The sequence below is a fragment of the Zingiber officinale genome, chromosome 9A (assembly GCF_018446385.1).
Source record: "Zingiber officinale cultivar Zhangliang chromosome 9A, Zo_v1.1, whole genome shotgun sequence".
In the NCBI taxonomy this organism is placed as follows: domain Eukaryota; kingdom Viridiplantae; phylum Streptophyta; class Magnoliopsida; order Zingiberales; family Zingiberaceae; genus Zingiber; species Zingiber officinale.
The window spans coordinates 65,775,314-65,794,474 of NC_056002.1; positions in this window are offsets into that span (position 1 = coordinate 65,775,314).

The window sequence follows — 19,161 nt, forward strand, 5'->3', positions numbered from 1 at the left end:
TTATTTCAGTAGCAAATGAAACCTAGTAATAAAGGGATCAATGTTGCACATACCCAATAGAATATCATGCTAACAAAATAACAAAGGCTGAATTTGAAATGCTATTAAACAGGTTGATCATATTTATTAAGTAGCAAAGAACTAACACTTTGTATTGAGAATAAGGCCGTTCGTATTCAAGAATAGCACCAAAACTAATATGGCCACTTAGACAACTTGCTGATCATGCTTACTTATTATCTAGGATTACCTAACTCAAAATGCTAAAGGTCAAGGGCTGTTTATGCTCATCTGTGTGGCCCAAAAAGGAAAACAACTTGCTGGAAAATATGAGCAGTAAGTAGATGTACACGGACACTACACTGAAATGCTACAGGCATGTTGGAAACATGAACAACATGCTAGAATTAAGGCTGTCCGGCTGTTCCCATTGATGCAGGCTTAAAACGTGAGCTAGGTGCCAGAATTGGAGGTTGTTCGGACTGATACAATCGAGGCATATTAATCACAGAAAACTCAGACTTCCCACGCCAATAGGTATAGCTTGTCGGCTTGACAAAACCAAGCAAGGAAAGGAAAACTCTAGCATACAATCCTACCCGGCACAGGAAAATCTGAAAGCAAGGAAAGCAAATCGAAGCTAGCAACTCCTACCATAGGTGAGTAGTACTTACCATGCTTTCTTGGACTTACTGCCGAAGGAGAAGAATTCTAGGGTTCGGATGAGCCCCCAACCGAAGGAGGAAGGAGGTTCTAGGTGAAGATCTCGGCGGCTCTTTGGTGTTTTCGGGCTTCCTTCGTCGAGGTAACCACGCACGAGTGAAGATTGGCTGGGAAAAGCCTTCGCCGGTGCCGGAGATCGAGCCCTAACGCCTGCTTCTTAGTTTCCGCCGAGAGAGGAGAAGGATCGCGCGGCGTCGCGTGTGAGAAAGAGGGTTTCGGCTCGGGAGAAAAGGAATTAGGTCTTTTTAAAACTAGGGTTTTATTTATCAACTATAACATATATATTTCTCGCTTCATACTTATTAACAAAACACTCGCAGCTCGATTGGTTGGCTACGTTCGGTTAAGTCGGGTTCGGCTGGGGGTCTTGGGTTCGAGTCTCAACTTCCACATTTTTTGTCAAAACTTCTTTCTTTTTGTAAACATACTAAACGACCTCCAAAAATTACGTAAAAATACTCTAAAAATTCCTAAAAATCTTTAGAATATTTTAAAAGTATTTCTAAATGTTTTTGAAGACATTTAGAACTCGAAATAGGGAAAATTTGGGTCGTTACAATCCTCTATACCTTATAAAAAGTTCATCCTCGAACTTAGAATAGCTCTGGATATTTCTGTCTCATACTGTCCTCACGCTCCCAAGTGACTTTCTCGTGCTTCTGGCTCTACCAGATGACCTTCACTAATGGTACCTCTTTATTTCTTAGTCTCTTGACTGCTCTGTCCACTATCTGTGTAGGTCTGCTCTCATAGGTAAGATCCTCCTGAATCTACACTGACTGAGGCTCGATCACTTGGCTAGGGTCGTGGAGACACTTCTTTAGCATGGAGACATGAAATACATTATGTATTGCTGATATGTCCTGTGGTAAGTCCAGCTTGTAAGCTACTTTCCCAATCTTCTCTATGATCAGGTAAGGTCCTACATAGCGAGGACTTAGTTTGCCCTTCTTGCCAAATCTCATCATTCCCTTCATAGGAGCAACCTTGAGAAAGATTGAATCTCCTACTTGAAATTCCAGTGGCCTACAGCGCGTGTCAGCATAACTCTTCTGTCTGCTCTGGGCAGTCTCAATTCTCTGTCTGATTTTCTGGATCGCCTGAGTAGTCTCATCTATCAGCTCTGTCTAAATGCCCAGCTCTACTTCCATTTCCTTTCTCTCACCTGCTTCTTGCCAGCATATGGGTGATCTGCACTTTCTGCCATATAGTGCCTCATAAGGTGCCATCTTGATGGTGGCCTGATAGCTATTGTTGTAGGCAAATTCAGCTAAGCACAGATACTTGCACCAACTTCCCTTGAAATCTATTGCACAAGCTCTGAGCATATCTTCTAGTATCTGATTTACTCGCTCTGTCTGTCCATCAGTCTGAGGATGGAAAGCTGTACTGAACTTGAGTTTGGTGCCTAGTGCATTCTGAACACACTCCCAAAAGTGTGAGGTGAAGCGTCCATCTCTATCAGAAACAATAGATTTAGAAACTCCGTGAAGTCTGATCACCTCCTTGACGTACAGTTGTGCTAGCTGCTCTATGGAGTGGGACACTTTGATGGCTAGAAAATGAGCAGACTTGGTCAATCGGTCTACTATTACCCATATCGCATCATATCCATTTGTGGTTCTTAGGAGACCTGTTATGAAGTCCATGGATATGTCTTCCCACTTCCACTCTGGTATTGGAAGAGGCTGAAGAACTCCTCCTGACCTCTGATGTTCTGCTTTGACTCTCTGGCATGTCAGGCAGGTACTAACATATTTAGCAACGTCTCTTTTGATCCAGACCACCAGAACCTCTGTTTCACGTCTTGGTACATCTTGGTAGAACCAGGATGCATGGAGTATGGTGTGTTATGAGCTTCTTCTAAAATCTTCTTTCTCAGTTCTTCATCATTGGGCACACAAATGCGACTCCCCTGATAAAGAATCACGCTGTCCGTTACTCGAAACTCTGCTTTGTCTTCTTTCTGTATCCCTTGCTTGATCTTCTGGATTTATGGATCATCACTTTGCTTTCTCTGTATATCCTCGAGTCAGGTAGACTCTAAAGTCAATGCAGAGAGTTGCCCTTCAATAACTTCAAGTCTGAAATCTGACAACTCCTTCTACAGTGACAGGGCTAATGATGACAAAGACATCAGGGATGCACTGGATTTTCTGCTTAGTGCATCTGCCACTTTGTTAGCTTTGCCTGGGTGGTAGAGGATCTCACAGTCATAGTCTTTGACCAACTCTAGCCACCTACGTTGTCTCATGTTTAAGTCCTTCTGAGTGAAGAAGTACTTAAGACTCTGATGGTCAGTGAAGATTCTACACTGAACTCCATACAAATGATGTCGCTAGAGTTTCAGTGCAAAGACCATAGCTGCCAGCTCAAGATCGTGAGTGGGGTAGTTCTTCTCGTAGTCTTTGAGTTGTCTGGAAGCATAAGCTATAACTTTTCCTTCTTGCATGAGTACAGCTCATAAGCCCATCTTGGAAGCATCACTGTAGATGTCAAAACTCTTGTCACTAGCTGGAACAGTCAGAATGGGAGCACTGGTCAGTCTCCTCTTCAGCTCTTGGAAACTCTGCTCACATTTGTCTGACCACTCAAACTTCTTGTTCTTTCTGGTGAGAGCTGTTAGTGGAGAGGTTATCCTGGAAAAGTCTTCCACGAATTTTTTGTAGTACCCAGCTAAACCAAGGAAGCTTCTGATTTCCCTGGCATTCTTGGGTCTACTGTAGTTGTTGACCGCTTCTAGTTTTGCTGGATCCACCTGAATGTCTTCTTTAGAAATGATGTGACCTAGAAATGCCACCTGATTTAACCAGAATTCGCACTTTGAGAATTTAGCATAAAGTTATTTCCGCTGTAGGGTCTGCAGTACTATTCTCAAGTGTGTGTCATGCTCCTCTGGGGTCCTTTAATAGACTAGAATGTCGTCGATGAACACAATGACAAATTTGTCAAGGTATTCTCTGAACACCCTGTTCATCAAGTCCATAAAGACCGCTGGTGCATTAGTCACACCAAAAGGCATGACTACAAACTCGTAGTGTCCGTATCTGGTCCTGAAAGACGTTCTGGGTATATCCCTTTCTTTCATTTCCAACTGATGGTACCCAGAGCGCAGGTTTATCTTTGAGAACACTGTTGCCCCTCTTAACTGATCAAATACGTCGTCGATCCTGGGAAGGGGGTACTTGTTCTTGCTTGTCACTTGATTCAGAGCTCTATAATCTATGCACATTCGCATAGATCCATCTTTCTTCTTAACAAACAACACAGGAGCTCCCCATGGTGAATGACTAGGGCGGATGAAGCCTTTGTTAAGCAGCTCCTGAAGTTGTTCTTGCAACTCTTTCAGCTCTGCTAGAAACATGCGGTATGGAGCTTTGAAATTGGCTCCACTTCTCTGTTGGGAGGTAGTCCAGGTAGCCCTTCTGGAAATACCTTTGGATACTCACAGACTACCCGAACATCTTCCTGCTTGGGTCTTTCTTGTTATCTTTGTCCTTCCAGTTCTGATTACTTGACTGGGGTCTCTGTTTCCCCACTGTCTTGCATTCGATCTTGACTGACTTGTGTTACGTTTGTTGTGTCTTGATGATGTTCAGATAGTACTCACTAATACCCTGCTGACCAGCTCTTCACCAATCTGTGGTCGGTGAGTTTCATTACTCACACTAAGTGCTATTTCTGGTCTCAGCCTTCGGAGCATCAGTCTGACTCGTTCTTTCTCTGTACTTACTAACTCTAGGCAAAGACGAGCTAGTCTGTTGAATCTTTTAACCGCTTCTTCTACTGGTAGGTCACCTAGTCTAAATTCTATAAATTCCTCATAATATTTATTGGTGATCTATTGGCGGAAGAATTCTTCGTGAAACTCTGCCTCGGAGTCAATCCAGCTCATCTGGTTGACTGCTCTCTTACTCTTAACTTGCTCCCACTACATATGAGCTTCTCCAGATAGGCAGAAAGAGGCACACTTAACCTTCTTGACTTCTGGCCAGTTAAGAAGCTCCGTTGTGCTATCCAGTATTTTGAACCAAGCCTGGGCATCCCAGGGCTCAGTCGTGCCTGTGAAGCTTTCTGATTTCAGCTTCAGCCACTGGATGAGGTATGCTTCTTGTCTTCTAGGTGTTGTGGTGACTTCCAGGGCAACTGATGGGACTTCAGTCACCGTTGGGGTCTCCACATTAATGGTTGGGGGAGTGGGAGGAGCTAGCTTCTGATTGGCCATCAGATTGGCAATCACTTGTTACTGCTCTGCTATTTGTCTCTGAAGTTGAGCAATATCTTCAGAGAGATTAGGCCCAGTTGTTCTGGGCTCTTCGTTCTCCTAAGCTCGGTCCTCAGTACAAATGGTACGGGGATGTTCTCTTCTTGACATCTAGTTATGCAAAGAAAAAGGCTTGATATCTTCTCTATCCTTTCTAAACATACATATATATGAATAAAGAAAAGAGAATAAAAAAAAAACTTCTATCTTACTTAAGCACTCATAATCAAATACTCTGTACTGCAGTTAATTATAAGGAAAGCAATAAAAGAAAGAACTTAAATACTTTCTTACTTGAAGACGGCAAGGCTGATGCTGATGTGTGTGTGATGTTGGAAAATGAGACCTGCTCTGATACCAACTGTAACAACCACCCTTCTTACTACTACTCTCTAAGGGTGACCGTTACCTAACTACTACTCTACTCACTAGTGTCACTTATGCTATTATTAGCGACACTTAGATTCATCACGACCCTAAAGGAATTCCTACCAAAAAATTTCGGCAGAGTCTCCCATGTACCGGTGACTAAATCAACAATACAAACACTATATACACAGCCACAGGCGGCTGGAACATATTTTCCCACACCCACGCAGTAATAATAACACAGTAAGTAAATGAAAACTATTCTAGCAATAGTAAACAAATATCTAACTACAACAATAGGACATATCAAGCTACAAGTACGTGATATGGGTTAGGTTTAGTGGGTTCCCGGTAAAAAGGAGATAGTAGAGTTAAGATAGGCCAATATTGGTGAGGATAATACCTTAAGAAAGATAGGCCAATATTGGTCGGGATAATACCTTAAGAAAGATAGGTCAATATTGGTCGAGATAATACCTTAAGAAAGATAGGCCAATATCGGTCGAGATAATACCTTAAGAAAGATAGGCCAATATCGGTCGAGATAATGCATTAAGAAAGATAAGCCAATATTGGTCGAGATAATACCTTAAGAAAGAGGGACCAATATTGGTTGAGATAATACATTAAGAAAGATAGGCCAATATCGGTCGGGATAATACCTTAAGAAAGATAGGCCAATATCGGTCGGGATAATACCTTAAGAAAGATAGGCCAATATTGGTCGGGATAATACCTTAAGAAAGATAGGTCAATATTGGTCGAGATAATACCATTAAGAAAGATAGGCCAATATTGGTCGGGATAATACCTTAAGAAAGATAGGGCAATATTGGTCGGGATAATACATTAAGAAAGATAGACCAATATTGGTCGGGATAATACCATAAGAAAGATAGGCCAATATTGGTTGGGATAATACCTAAAGAAAGATAGGCCAATATTGGTCGGGATAATGCCTTAAGAAAGATAAGTCAATATTGGTCTAAATAATACCTTAAGAAAGATAGGCCAATATCGGTCGAGATAATACCTTAAGAAAGATAGGCTAATATCGGTCGCGATAATACATTAAGAAAGATAGGCCAATATTGGTCGGGATAATACCTTAAGAAAGATAGGCCAATATCGGTCGGGATAATACATTAAGAAAGATAAGCCAATATTGGTCGGGATAATACCTTAAGATAGATAAACCAGGATTTTTTGAGTTAGCACATCTGGACATAGACTAGTATTAGTTGAGTGTATATGATTGACCGGGAATGAAAAGATGCAGGATTTTATAGAATTTATAGTATATTACTGGGCGATTAGGATCTATATTGAACAATAGCAATAACCAGCCTGGACATAACTTAGGTTCAATCCTGTTCAATATAAATCATAACATAATATCGGGTTGTCTATAACATAATAAGAACAAAGTAGGCAAGTATGGACGATAAATATATCTCTATATAGCTTATAAGACAGGGCGAGAATAAATATCTTAAGAATATTCATAAATAGCTTAATGAAGATATTTGTAGTATGTGATTGTATAACAGGTTTGCTAATTTGGCGGGAAGAATGTTTCTAGACTTTTCTACAGGCACTAGGCGACAAAGAAGGTACATCTGGAGTACAAAGAAGATTCCTTAAAAGCTATTTTATGCAAGTACGTGGCTTACATCATCTCATAACAAACTCTAACAAACCGGGGTCCACTTCATGACTACGGAGGTTATATGAAGTGGTATAAAAGGGGGAATCCTCTCCGTTGGCAGGTAAGTTCAGGAGTTCACAAGTTCACATTATTGCGCACATTCATAACCCTAATTTTGCTAGCTACTGTTCATTATCTTCCTCCTCTTTCTTCCACACCGAGAGAGATTACTGACTTGAGCGTCGGAGGGCCTAGCCAGGGATTCCCACCTCGGTCTTAGGTCACATACGATAGTGTTGGTTGGTCTCTTGTGCGCAGGAAGTCTTGGAAGCTTCGGATCGGAGTTTCTTCTCTTCAGAGTAGGCGTTCTTCTTCGTCATCGGGTCTTCATACGAGGAAAATCTCCAGTGACTTTATTCTTTCCCGATCCGCTTTGGATTTCTCGGATCGGCATTCTGCAGACGTTATTCTCCATCGGCACAACATTATTCTTCATCAGTACGGTGGGTTTCTTTCTTCCGGATCTCCGTCTTGTCTAGCTTCTCAGACAGGATCAGTACGGAATAAACTCAATTACAATCCCAACTTCATAATAGTATTTAAACTAAAAGAACTCTAAATAGGAAAGTCTTGATAATTCCTTAACAAACTCTTGATCTCCCCATAGTCCAGCCATCACACACCTTCATCACCACCACCTTGTCGCCTTCCTTTCATACTTTAGCTTTTCCTTTATCTGCAGTAGGAGGAAAAAGAAATCTATAAGCGAAACGCTTAGTAAGTACTAAACTATCTCACAAAACTCGAAGTGCATAAAAATGCAAACGATACTGAAACTGAAATGCTAAAAGAAAAGCTACATGTACTCATCTAATAGCAAAGTACTCAAATAAACTGCATACTCATGATAAACTAGAATAAAGCTGAATACTGGAAATAAAACTAAACATGCTCACTAAACTGATAAGAAAAGTAATGAAACTCATGTTGTATGCTTAGAATTAAAGGAACTAAACTTCTGTTGATTCTAAACATAAGTGATACTTGTTTCATTTACTTATAGCTTTATACTTGAAATTAATCTTTTAATTTCACTTTTACTTTCTTCTTCTTTTTCTTTTTCTCTTTCTTTCTTTTTTTCTTTTTCTTTCTTCTTCTTTTTCTTTGGGCCCAGGCTTAGTACCATCTTATGCGCGCTCTCTAATAGAGACTGAGGTAGCGAGCCTCCAGTCCTATGAGGGTAAAGACCTCGGTCTTACCAGGGCCAAGACCTCGGAATTGGTTACCAGGATTCATAAACTCTAATACTTAAGCCTGGAGGTTTAGAGTTCGAATCCTGGGGGAGGCAAAAATCCACTGCCAGGGGTGGAAAGTCCTAGTGAGTAACGACACGGCCAAAGGGTCGTCGGTCGACGACATGAGAGGTCGCCAAATGGGCCGACGACATAAGGGTCGCCAGTTGGGCCGCCACAAGGGCCGCCCAAGAGGCCACAAAGGGCCGGGTCGTTACAATAAAAAGGCGCCTTTTTATTGTAACGACCCGACCCATTTGGCGGCCCATTTGACAGCCCATTTGGCGACTCTCGGGTCGTCGACCGTCGACCGTCAATCGTGTCGTTACTCTCTAGGACTTTCCACCCCTGACAGTGGATTTTTGCCTCCCCCAGGATTCGAACTCTAAACCTCCAGGCTTAAGTATTAGAGTTTATGAATCCTGGTAACCAAGTGAGATCATCTCACTTGGTTACCAGGATTCATAAACTCTAATACTTAAGCTGATCTCACTTGGTTACCAGGATTCATAAACTCTAATACTTAAGCCTGGAGGTTTAGAGTTCGAATCCTGGGGGAGGCAAAAATCCACTGCCAGGGGTGGCAAGTCCTAGAGAGTAATGTACGACCGACGGTCAACGGTCGACGACCCGAGGGTCACCAAATGGGCCGCCAAATGGGTCGGGTCGTTACACATGGAATTATGGAATGGGCGTGTAAGCCTAGCCTGAATCATATCCAGATATGGGGTAGTCCAGCACATGTGCTAAAGGGAGATACTGATAAGTTGGAATCATGTACAGAAGTATGTCTATTTGTGGGATATCCTAAGGGAACGAAGGGTGGTTTGTTTTATAATCCTAAAAATCAGAAGATCATTGTTAGCACCAATGCTCAATTTTTAGAAGATAATTATGTAATGAACCATAAGCCCATGAGGAAAGTTGTTCTAGAAGAAATAAAAGAGGACACGTCTACTTTAGTACCAACAGTACAAGATGAAGTACCACAAGATACTGCAACACGTGTCACACATGATACACAACCAGAGACAGTGCCTCGTCGTAGTGGGAGAGTTGTAAGGAAACCTAAGAGATTCATGTTTTTGGGAGAGTCTTCAGACTTAATCCTAGGTAAACATGAACCTGATCCCCGGACATATGACGAAGCACTCCAAGATAAAGATACAGTATCTTGGTAAAAGACAATGAATTCTGAAATAGAGTCTATGTATTCTAATAAAGTCTGGGAGCTTGTAGAACCATCAGATGGTATAAAAGTCGTTGGATGCAAGTGGATCTACAAAAGGAAAAGAGGGACAGACTGTTGGTTGCTACTCGGAAAACCTAATGGTTCCACTGTACAAAAATTTTGTACAAAAGTCTGAACCTTTTCCTAGCTACCATGTGTTCTTTTAAATTAAACTTGGATCGCCTGCGGAACTTAACACGTTTGATCCAAAGTTTAATCTATTTGTTCTTTTAGGTTTAGACTCGGATCTCCTGTGAAACTTAACACGTTCGATCCAAATCACCTAGGTTATTAATTTTATTAAATATTAGTTTCTAAAATTGGCTTCTAGTACTGACGTGGCGAGGCACATGGCCTTCTTGGATATGGGAACAACCACCACCGACTAGACAAAGCCTTTTAAAGAAAGTTAATATTTAATTTCATTAAATAACTTTAGGTCAACCGAAAAGAATAATCAAATCACAAGGAAAAGAAAAAAAATAAAAGAACACAACATCGAAAACAAATTCGAAATACTAGAACCGTATGCCTCTTGTATTTGGTATTATTTCCAAAAATAACTAGTATGATGCGGAAAGGAAAAATACTAGTTATACCTTTTAGAAAGACCTCTTGATCTTCTACCGTATTCCTCTTCTAACCTCGGACGTTGTGTGGGAAACGATCTTCCAAGATGAGGACCACCTAGCACCTTCTTCTTCTTCCTTCAAGTTTCGGCCAAGTACCAAAATCCAAGGATGAAGAACTTTTTCCACCAACCAAGCTTCAAGGGATGCAAGCTTTCTCTCCTTCTTCTTCTTCTTCTTCTCCAAGTAGTATCCGGCCACCACAAGAGCTCCAAGAAAAGAAGGGTTTTGGCCACCACAAAGAAGAAGAGAGGGAGAGAGGATGACCGGCCACAACACCAAGGAAAAGAGGGAGAAAAATAATAGAGCTTGTGTCTCATGAAGGCACCCAACCCCCTCTTTTATATTCCTTAACTTTGATAAATAAGGAAATTTAATTACAATAAAATTTCCTTAATTTTCCTTAACATCAATTAATTAAGAAAAATTAAATAAAATTTCCTAATCAATTCATCATGGTCGGCCACCTCATGGAGAGCAAACAAGATAATTTTTAATCAACAATTAAAAATTCCTTATTTGTCTTCGGAAATTTTAAAAAATAAAATTTCCCTTAAAAATCCCTTCATGGTTGATAAAAATAAATTTCTATAATTTTAATTTTTCAACATGTGAATAATTTACATAGAGAAAAAATAAAATATATTTCCTATCTACAAATAAGGAAAGAGATCTAATCTCTTTTCTTAATCTTTTGTAGAAGAGATATTTTAATTTTAATTCTCTCCAATAAATTATATCTTCCACATAAGAAAAAATTAAAATTAAAATTCTTTTAAATTTAATGGGGGCCGGCCACCTAAGCTTGGGTTCAAGCTAGGGTCGGCCACCCATGAATCAAGGCTTGGCCGGCCCTAGCTTGATCCACAAGCTAGCTTGGTCGGCTCCCTTATCATGGGTATGAAGGTGGGTATAGGTGGGTATAGTACTCTATAAATAAGAGGCTATGATAGGGACCGAGAGGAGGAATTGGTTTTGGTCTCCCGATAAAATTAAGCATCCCGTGTTCGCCCCGAACACACAACTTAATTTTATCAATAATAATTCATTTCACTAGAGAACTATTATTGAACTACCGCACCAATCCCAAATTACATTTTTAGGCTCCTTCTTATTATGAGTGTGTTAGTCTCCCTGTGTTTAAGATGTCGAATGTCCACTAATTAAGTGAGTTACTGACAACTCATTTAATTAATATCTTAATCCAAGAATAGTACCACTCAACCTTATCGTCATGTCGGACTAAGTCCACCTGCAGGGTTTAACATGACAATCTTTATAAGCTCATCTTGAGGACATTATCAACCTAGATTACTAGGACACAGTTTTCTTCTATAATCAACAACACACACTATAAGTGATATCATTTCCCAACTTATCGGGCTTATTGATTTATCGAACTAAATCTCACTCATTGATAAATTAAAGAAATAAATATTAAATATATGTGCTTGTTATTATATTAGGATTAAGAGCACACACTTTCATAATAACTGAGGTATTTGTTCCTTTATAAAGTCAGTATAAAAGAAACGACCTCGAATGGTTCTACTCAATACACTCTAAGTGTACTAGTGTAATTATATAGTTAAGATAAACTAATTCCTAATTACACTACGACCTTCCAATGGTTAGTTCCTTTCCATTTTGGTCGTGAGCTACTGTTTATAATTTATAAAGTACTGATAACATCATCTTCTGTATGTGGCACCACATACTATGTTATCTTCAATATAAATTAATTGAACAACTACAACTAAATGTAGACAATTTGACCAAATGTGATTCTTTATTCAAAATAAATATTTACAAAAGCTTAGACTTTCAGTATAGACTCTAACACATACGGGAAGGTGGAAACCTTCAAAGCAAGGCTTGTTACGAAAGGGTATACTCAGAAAGAGGGAATCGATTATGAGGAGACTTTTTCACCGGTAGCTATGCTTAAGTCCATCCGGATACTCTTATCCATTGCTGCTCATATGGATTATGAGGTTTGGCAAATGGATGTCAAGACAGCTTTCCTTAACGGAAGTCTTAAAGAAAACATCCATATGAAGCAACCAGAGGGGTTCATTGAAAAAGGCAAAGAGCATCTAGTGTGCAAGCTAAATCGGTCCATTTATGGACTGAAGCAAGCTTCAAGATCTTGGAACATCCGGTTTAACGAAGTAATCTAGTCATATGGATTTATTCAGTGTTCGGATGAGTCTTGTGTATACAAGAAGTGTAACGGAAACGTGGTGGTATTTCTTGTACTATATGTAGATGACATTTTGTTAATTGGCAACAATGTCAAAGTGTTATCAGACGTAAGGGTATGGTTGTCTAAATAATTCGATATGAAGGACTTAGGAGAATGTGCACACATTCTTGGGATTAAAGTCATAAGGGATCGCAAGAAAAGGATGTTGTGCCTATCTCAAGCTTCATATATAGATACAATCCTTGCTCGTTTTAGCATGCAGAACTCTAAGAAAGGTTTCTTACCTTTTAGGCATGGAGTAGCTTTATCTAAAGAGATGTCACCGAAGGCATCAAAGGAGATAGAGGACATGAAGGCAGTTCCTTATGCTTCGGCTGTGGGAAGCCTAATGTATGCAATGCTGTGTATGAGACCTGATATCTGTTTTACCGTGGGCATGGTTAGCAGATATCAAAGTAACCCTGGACAAGGACATTGGACTGCTGTAAAGCATATATTGAAGTACCTGAGAAGGACTAGAGATTATATGCTAGTTTACCAAGCAGACGATTTGCTACCTGTGGGTTACACGGATTCAGACTTCTAATCAGATAGGGATAATAGTAAGTCTACATCGGGCTATGTGTTTACTCTAGGAGGTGGAGTCATTGCATGGAGGAGTGTTAAGCAGAAATGCGTTTCAGACTCAACCATGGAAGCTGAGTATGTGGCAGCCTCTGAGGCAGCCAAAGAAGCTGTATAGCTCAGGAATTTCCTAATGGACTTAGATGTGATTCCTGGTTTGCCCAAAATCATCACAATTTATTGTGATAATAGCGGTGCAGTTGCAAACTCAAAGGAACCACGAGCCCATAAGGCGAGTAAGCATATAGAGCGCAAGTACCACCTGATACGAGACATTGTCAAGCGAGGAGAAGTTGTCGTTGTCAAGATTACATCAGCAGATAACCTGGCAGATCCTTTCACTAAGGCCCTTCTGGCGAAAGTTTTTGATCGGCATGTGGAGGGGACGGGAATCAGATGTATGGCAACAGATATGGTAGCTTAGTCTTTTAGTACAAGTGGGAGATTGTTAGAGTGTATACTAAAAGCCTAGCTTTTGTAAACATTTATTTTTGAAATAAAAGAATCACATTGGTCAAATGTCTACATTTATTTGCTAAGTGTAGTTGTTCAATTAATTTATATTGTAGATAACATGGTGTGTGGTGTCACACACAGAAGATCATGTTATCAATTTTTTATAAATTATAAACAGTTACTCACGACTAAGATGGAAAGGAACAAACTGTTGGAATAGTCGTAGTATAATTAGGTATTAATTTATCTTGACTAATAAATTACACTAGTACACTCTTAGTGTATTGAGTAGGACCATTTAAGGTAAGTTCTTTTTATACTGACTTAATAAAAGAACAAGTCCTTAGTTATTATGGAAGTGTGTGCTCTTAATCCTAATATAATAACAAGCATATATATTTAGTATTTATTTCTTTGACTTATCAAAGGGTGAGATTTAGCTCGATAAATCAACAGGCCCGATAAGTTGGGAAATGATATTACTTATAGTTTGTGTTGTTGATTATAGAAGGAAACAGTGTCCTAGTCATCTAGGTTGAGAATGTCCCCAAGAGGAGCTCATAAGGATTGTCATGTTAAACCCTGCAGGTGGACTTAGTCCGACATGACGATGAGGTTGAGTGGTATTACTCTCGGACTAAGATATTGATTAAAGCGAGTTATCAGTAACTCAATGAAAGTAATGAACATTCGATATCTTAAACACAGGGAGACTAACACACTCATGATAAGTAGGAGCCCATAATATAATTTGGGATTGGTGCGATAGTGCAATAATAACTCTCTAGTGGAATGAGTTATTATTGATGAACTTGAGTTGTGTCTTCGGGGCGAACACGGAATACTTGAGCTCGTCGAGAGGCCAAAATCAATTTCTCTTCTTGGTCCCTGTTGTTGTCTCATTAATGCCTCATATCCACCCATGAAAAGCCCATCTTGGTATCCAAGAAAGGGGCCAGCCCAAAGCTTGGTGACCAAGCCAAGGGTCGGCCACTATCTTCTCAAAGAGGGCCGGCCCTTTGCTTTGTGCCCAAGCAAGGAGGGTCGGCCACCATAATCCAAATAAGGAGGGGTGTTTTGAATTTTTAAAATCTTCTCTTTGTAGATAACTACAAGATTTAAAATAAGGATTTTAAATTTACAAAACTTTCCTTATTTGAATTAGGTCACATGGTTTAAAAGAAAATTTAAAAGTTTTAAAACTTTCCTTTTTTAACCATCCTCATGGTTTTGAAAAAAAAAAAGAAGGAAGGGAGTTTTAAATTTGAAACTTTCTATTTTTGTAACCATGTTAAAAAATAAAATTTTAGAAGAGAAGTTTTAAATTTTAAAATTTGGTTTTAGTTTTTAAAACTTTCCTTTTGTAACATCCATATTAAAAGAGAGCTTGTAAAATTTTATAAGAGTTTTCCTTCTTTGCTTATAAAATTTTTACAAAGACTATTTTCCTTCTTTCAAGGGTCGGCCACCCTTGCTTGGTGCCCAAGCAAGGGGCCAACCAATAAATCAATTAAAGGAGAAAAGGAAAAATAAAAGGGGAAAAGGAAAAACAAGAGGAAGATTTTAATTTTTGTAAAAATCTTTCCTTATTTGCCTTGGGCAAGTATTATAAAAGAAGGGGAGGAGAGGCCTCATGATGGATCAATTCTTATTCTCTTGTTGGAGCTCTCTCTTGTGGTCGGCCCTCTCTCTTTCCTTTCCCCTTGCTCTCTTTTGTTCCTTGGTGGTGGTGGTGGTCGAATACTAGAGAAGGAGGAGGAGCTTTTGGGTGGTGTTCATCTTGGAGGATCGTCACCCACACGACGTCCGAGAGGAGGCGAGGAATACGGCAGAAGATCTCGAGGTTATTAGCATACAAAGAAGAGGTATAACTAGTAATTATTTTCCGCATCATGCTAGTTCTTCTTTGTATGAATTCCAAACACAAGAGGCATATGATTCTAGAGTTTCGAATTTGTGATTCGAGTTTGTGTTTTTTTTTATTTTTCAAATTTATGATTCGATTGTTCTTTTTGGTTAAACCTAGAGTTATATAAGGAAATTAAATATTAGTTTTCCTTAAAAGGCTTTGTCTAGGCGGTGGTGGATGATCCCATATCCAAGAAGGACTAGTGCCTCGCCATGCAGTCCTGGAAGCCAATTTTGAAAATTAATATTTAATTGAATTTATAACAAAGGTGGATTTGGATCAATAATATTAAGCATCATTTGCGATCCAAATCTAAACCATTAAGAATAGATAAGTTAAATTTGGAATTAATAATGTTAAGTTCCATTTGCGATTCCTAATTTAATTTCTAAAGAACACAATAGGTTGTTTAGGAAAGGTTCGACACTTGTACAAAATTTTTGTACAGTGGGACTGGTGCGATCTTCCTAGGACCAACCAACAGTAACTACCTCAAGAAATGTCAGTCATTCATAATGTATTCTATGTCTCAATGCTGAACAAGCATGTTCCTGATGCGAATCAAAGGATTGAGCCATAGACGGTACAAGTTCGAGAGAACCTCAGTTATGAAAGTCGACATATTCGGATAATAGATCGAGAAGTTAAGAAGCTGAGGAACAAAGAGATATCGTTAGTGAAAGTGTTGTGGCAAGGACAACAGTATGAAAAGGCAACTTGGGAACGCGAGGATGATATGAGACAGAAGTATCCACACTTGTTCTAAGTTTGAGGACGAATTTTTATAAGGTATTAGGAATTGTAACACCCGTAAATTTTCTTTATTTTTTCAAAGCGCAAAAAAGAAATAAAAGAAGAGAAAAGAAATAAAAATATATGCATAAATGGGTCGGGCTAGGATTTAAACTCGAGATCTCTTGCTTGAAATTTGTTTAAGTAGTCATTAGGTGGTGGTAAAACATCACATAAGCAATATGAAACAATTCCTTATATGTGGATTATGTGCGAAGAGATGCTCCAATTTCCACTTAGTATAAAAGGGGTTGGATGAGATCAAAAACCTAATCTTCCGCCTCCTTTTTCCTCTCTAGCCAAATCCTCTTCTCCCTCCCTTCAAGTTTCAGCCAAGGAAACCTAGGGCTCCAAGTCTTAAAGCTTTCAAGGGAGGGAATCTAAGGGAGAGTTTCTCCCAAGGAGGTAGGACGCAAAAGGAGGCCGACTCGGAGATTCAGGCACACGAGGGAGGAGTTTAGGGTCTTCCTTGCACCTTATAATCATAAGATCTAGCGAAAGGATGTAAGTACCTCTCACTTGTAGTATGAGTAGCTTCGTTAATACATGTTACAATATGTTTTAAACGTGTTGCATGTTAAAGGAGATAGATGCTATGAGATGTAAGATACCCAGTAAAGTTTTGGGATTAAGAGCATGCGAGATCATCTTGGTTTGCTTCCCATTAAGTTTTGGGACTAAGTATAATCAAGTGCATAAAGTGCTTCCCTATAAGGACGAGGCAATTAAGCACACATAAGGTGTTTGGTTAAATGCCAAGCAAGTGCAAGTATAAGAAATTAATAGTTAAAAGAAAGTATTTTACTTTAGAAAGGCATGTACTGGACACAAGGTCCTTGGGTGGACTCTTAGATCGCCCTTAGGCTCCTAGACCGCCTAGTAGTACCTTAATGGGTTCGGGATTAGCTACCTCGGATCTTATTAAGGATGCGCGCAAAATGGTACAATGTCAGGCCCAAGCAAGTGAGTATTGTTTTCACTATTACGTAATATAAAGTTTTTTTAACTTCATGGTTTGTCTTAGTGGAAGTTTTTCTAAGTTGAGAATTTGAGTTACGTAGTACAACAGTGATAAACTCAATAATATGCCTAGATGTCTGTTTTTATTTCGTTACTAGTATAATTTTTAGTTGATGGTTTGCCTGATAAACTGGTTTGAAAATACATGTCATGTACGTATTTCCGAAGTACGATTTTAGTGTGAATTACTGGCAAAAGCATGTTTACAATGTTGCAATTTTCTTCAAGTAGTCTAAAAAGCATATCCTCTGTTAGTGTATCATTTTGTTAGTAGATGGTACTTACCAAGCATCCGCTTATAGATTTGCATTTCTTATACTGTAGATAAAGGTAAAGGAAAGCTCGAGTAAGAGGAAGCAACAGGAGCAGTGCTTGGGGGTGTATGTGTGTGTAGCGGAACAATGGAAAGAGATCAGAGAGTTTGTTACTATGGGGAATGTGTAGAACTTTAGTTTGTTTTCTTCTCTCTGTTTTATATAAGATACTGACACTAATCGGTTTAGAATAAAATTGACGGCTTGGCAGAATTTAAATGGCAAGTGAAAGTGAAAAAGAGGAGAACAAGCTTTTTCGGTAGCGAAGGGGGATCCTCCACACGGCCCGTGGCACAGTCGTGCGGGTTCGCACGGCCTTGCCCTTCCTCCTCTCGGTCAAGGTGACACGGCCGTGTGATTCCACATGGTCGTGCCCTTCCTCCTCTCGGCCAAGGTGACACGGCCTTGTGATTCCACACGGTCGTGCCCTTCTTCCTCTCGGCCGAGGTGACACGGTCGTGTGGAATCACACGGCCGAGCACCTCCTCCCTTCGGCTAATGCTACACGGCCGTGTGATTCCACACGGTCGTGTCTCTCCTTCTCTCGACCGAAGTGACACAGCCGGTTCACACGGTCGTGCCCCTTTCATCCTCTACCAAGGGTCATAGTCGTGCGACCCTCGCACGATCGTGCCCTGTGTCAGTTGGGAGTGCAATAGCTGTCAGGGCTACACAGCCCAGACTCACTAGAAGCTTTTAGACTCCCTTCAGCCCTACGTGGCTGCAAGTCATGTCCTAGCAGTCATAGCAGGTTAGAATAGATTTAAGGACTAAGCAGCATGTAACAAGTAAGAATGCCGAAAAAAAATAGATGTACAAGGAAAGAGTAATGTTTGTCCTATAGCTTAAGGGTATGAGTAAGGGCGAGCGTTACTGTTTGGTATCAGAGCAAGTTCCATCCTTCCGTCACACACCTCAAGCATTGATCCTACAGCTTCCAAGTAAGAAATTACCATTTTCATAACTTTATGCATTTAGTTTTGTTATGATTATTAAGAATGCTTGTTAGGATTTAGCATGCTTATACATGGAAGTACTAATAATAGTAGATAAGAATAACGATAGGCTGACGAAATATCTCACTGGTTGGTATATGGATATGTAGAATGGCTAGAGGACGACCGGCTAGACAGCCGAGAGTTAATGATCCTCAACCAGTGGAGAATTAGTTTGCACCCTAGCCCAATCTTCTAGAAGTAGTAGCTCAACTGCAGAGACAATTGGCGGAGCAGCAGCAGGTTATTGCCACCCTGACTGCTAATCAGCAAGCTCCTCCTATTGTCCCACCGGAAGCCACTATAGTGACGCCTACTATAGTCGAAGTTCCATCAGGTACACCTGTAGCACCAACAAAAGTAGTGAGGCAAGAAGCGTACCTCATCTAGTGGCAGAAACTGAAACCAGAGAATTTCTCTAGCGCCAATGAACCATGGGATGCCCAGGCATGGTTCAAAACCCTGAAGAGCATAATGGAGCTACTGGACTGGCCGGAGGTAGAAAAGATTAAGTGTGTTTTCTTCTGCTTTACTGGTGACGTAAGAATGTGGTGGGAAAGGGTTAAGGCAAAATGAAAAGTGGATCAGATGACCTGGTCCAACTTCGAGACTGAGTTCTTCAAAGAGTTTTTCCATATACGAGTCACGAATAAACATTATGACGAGTTCATGGAATTTCAACAAGAAAA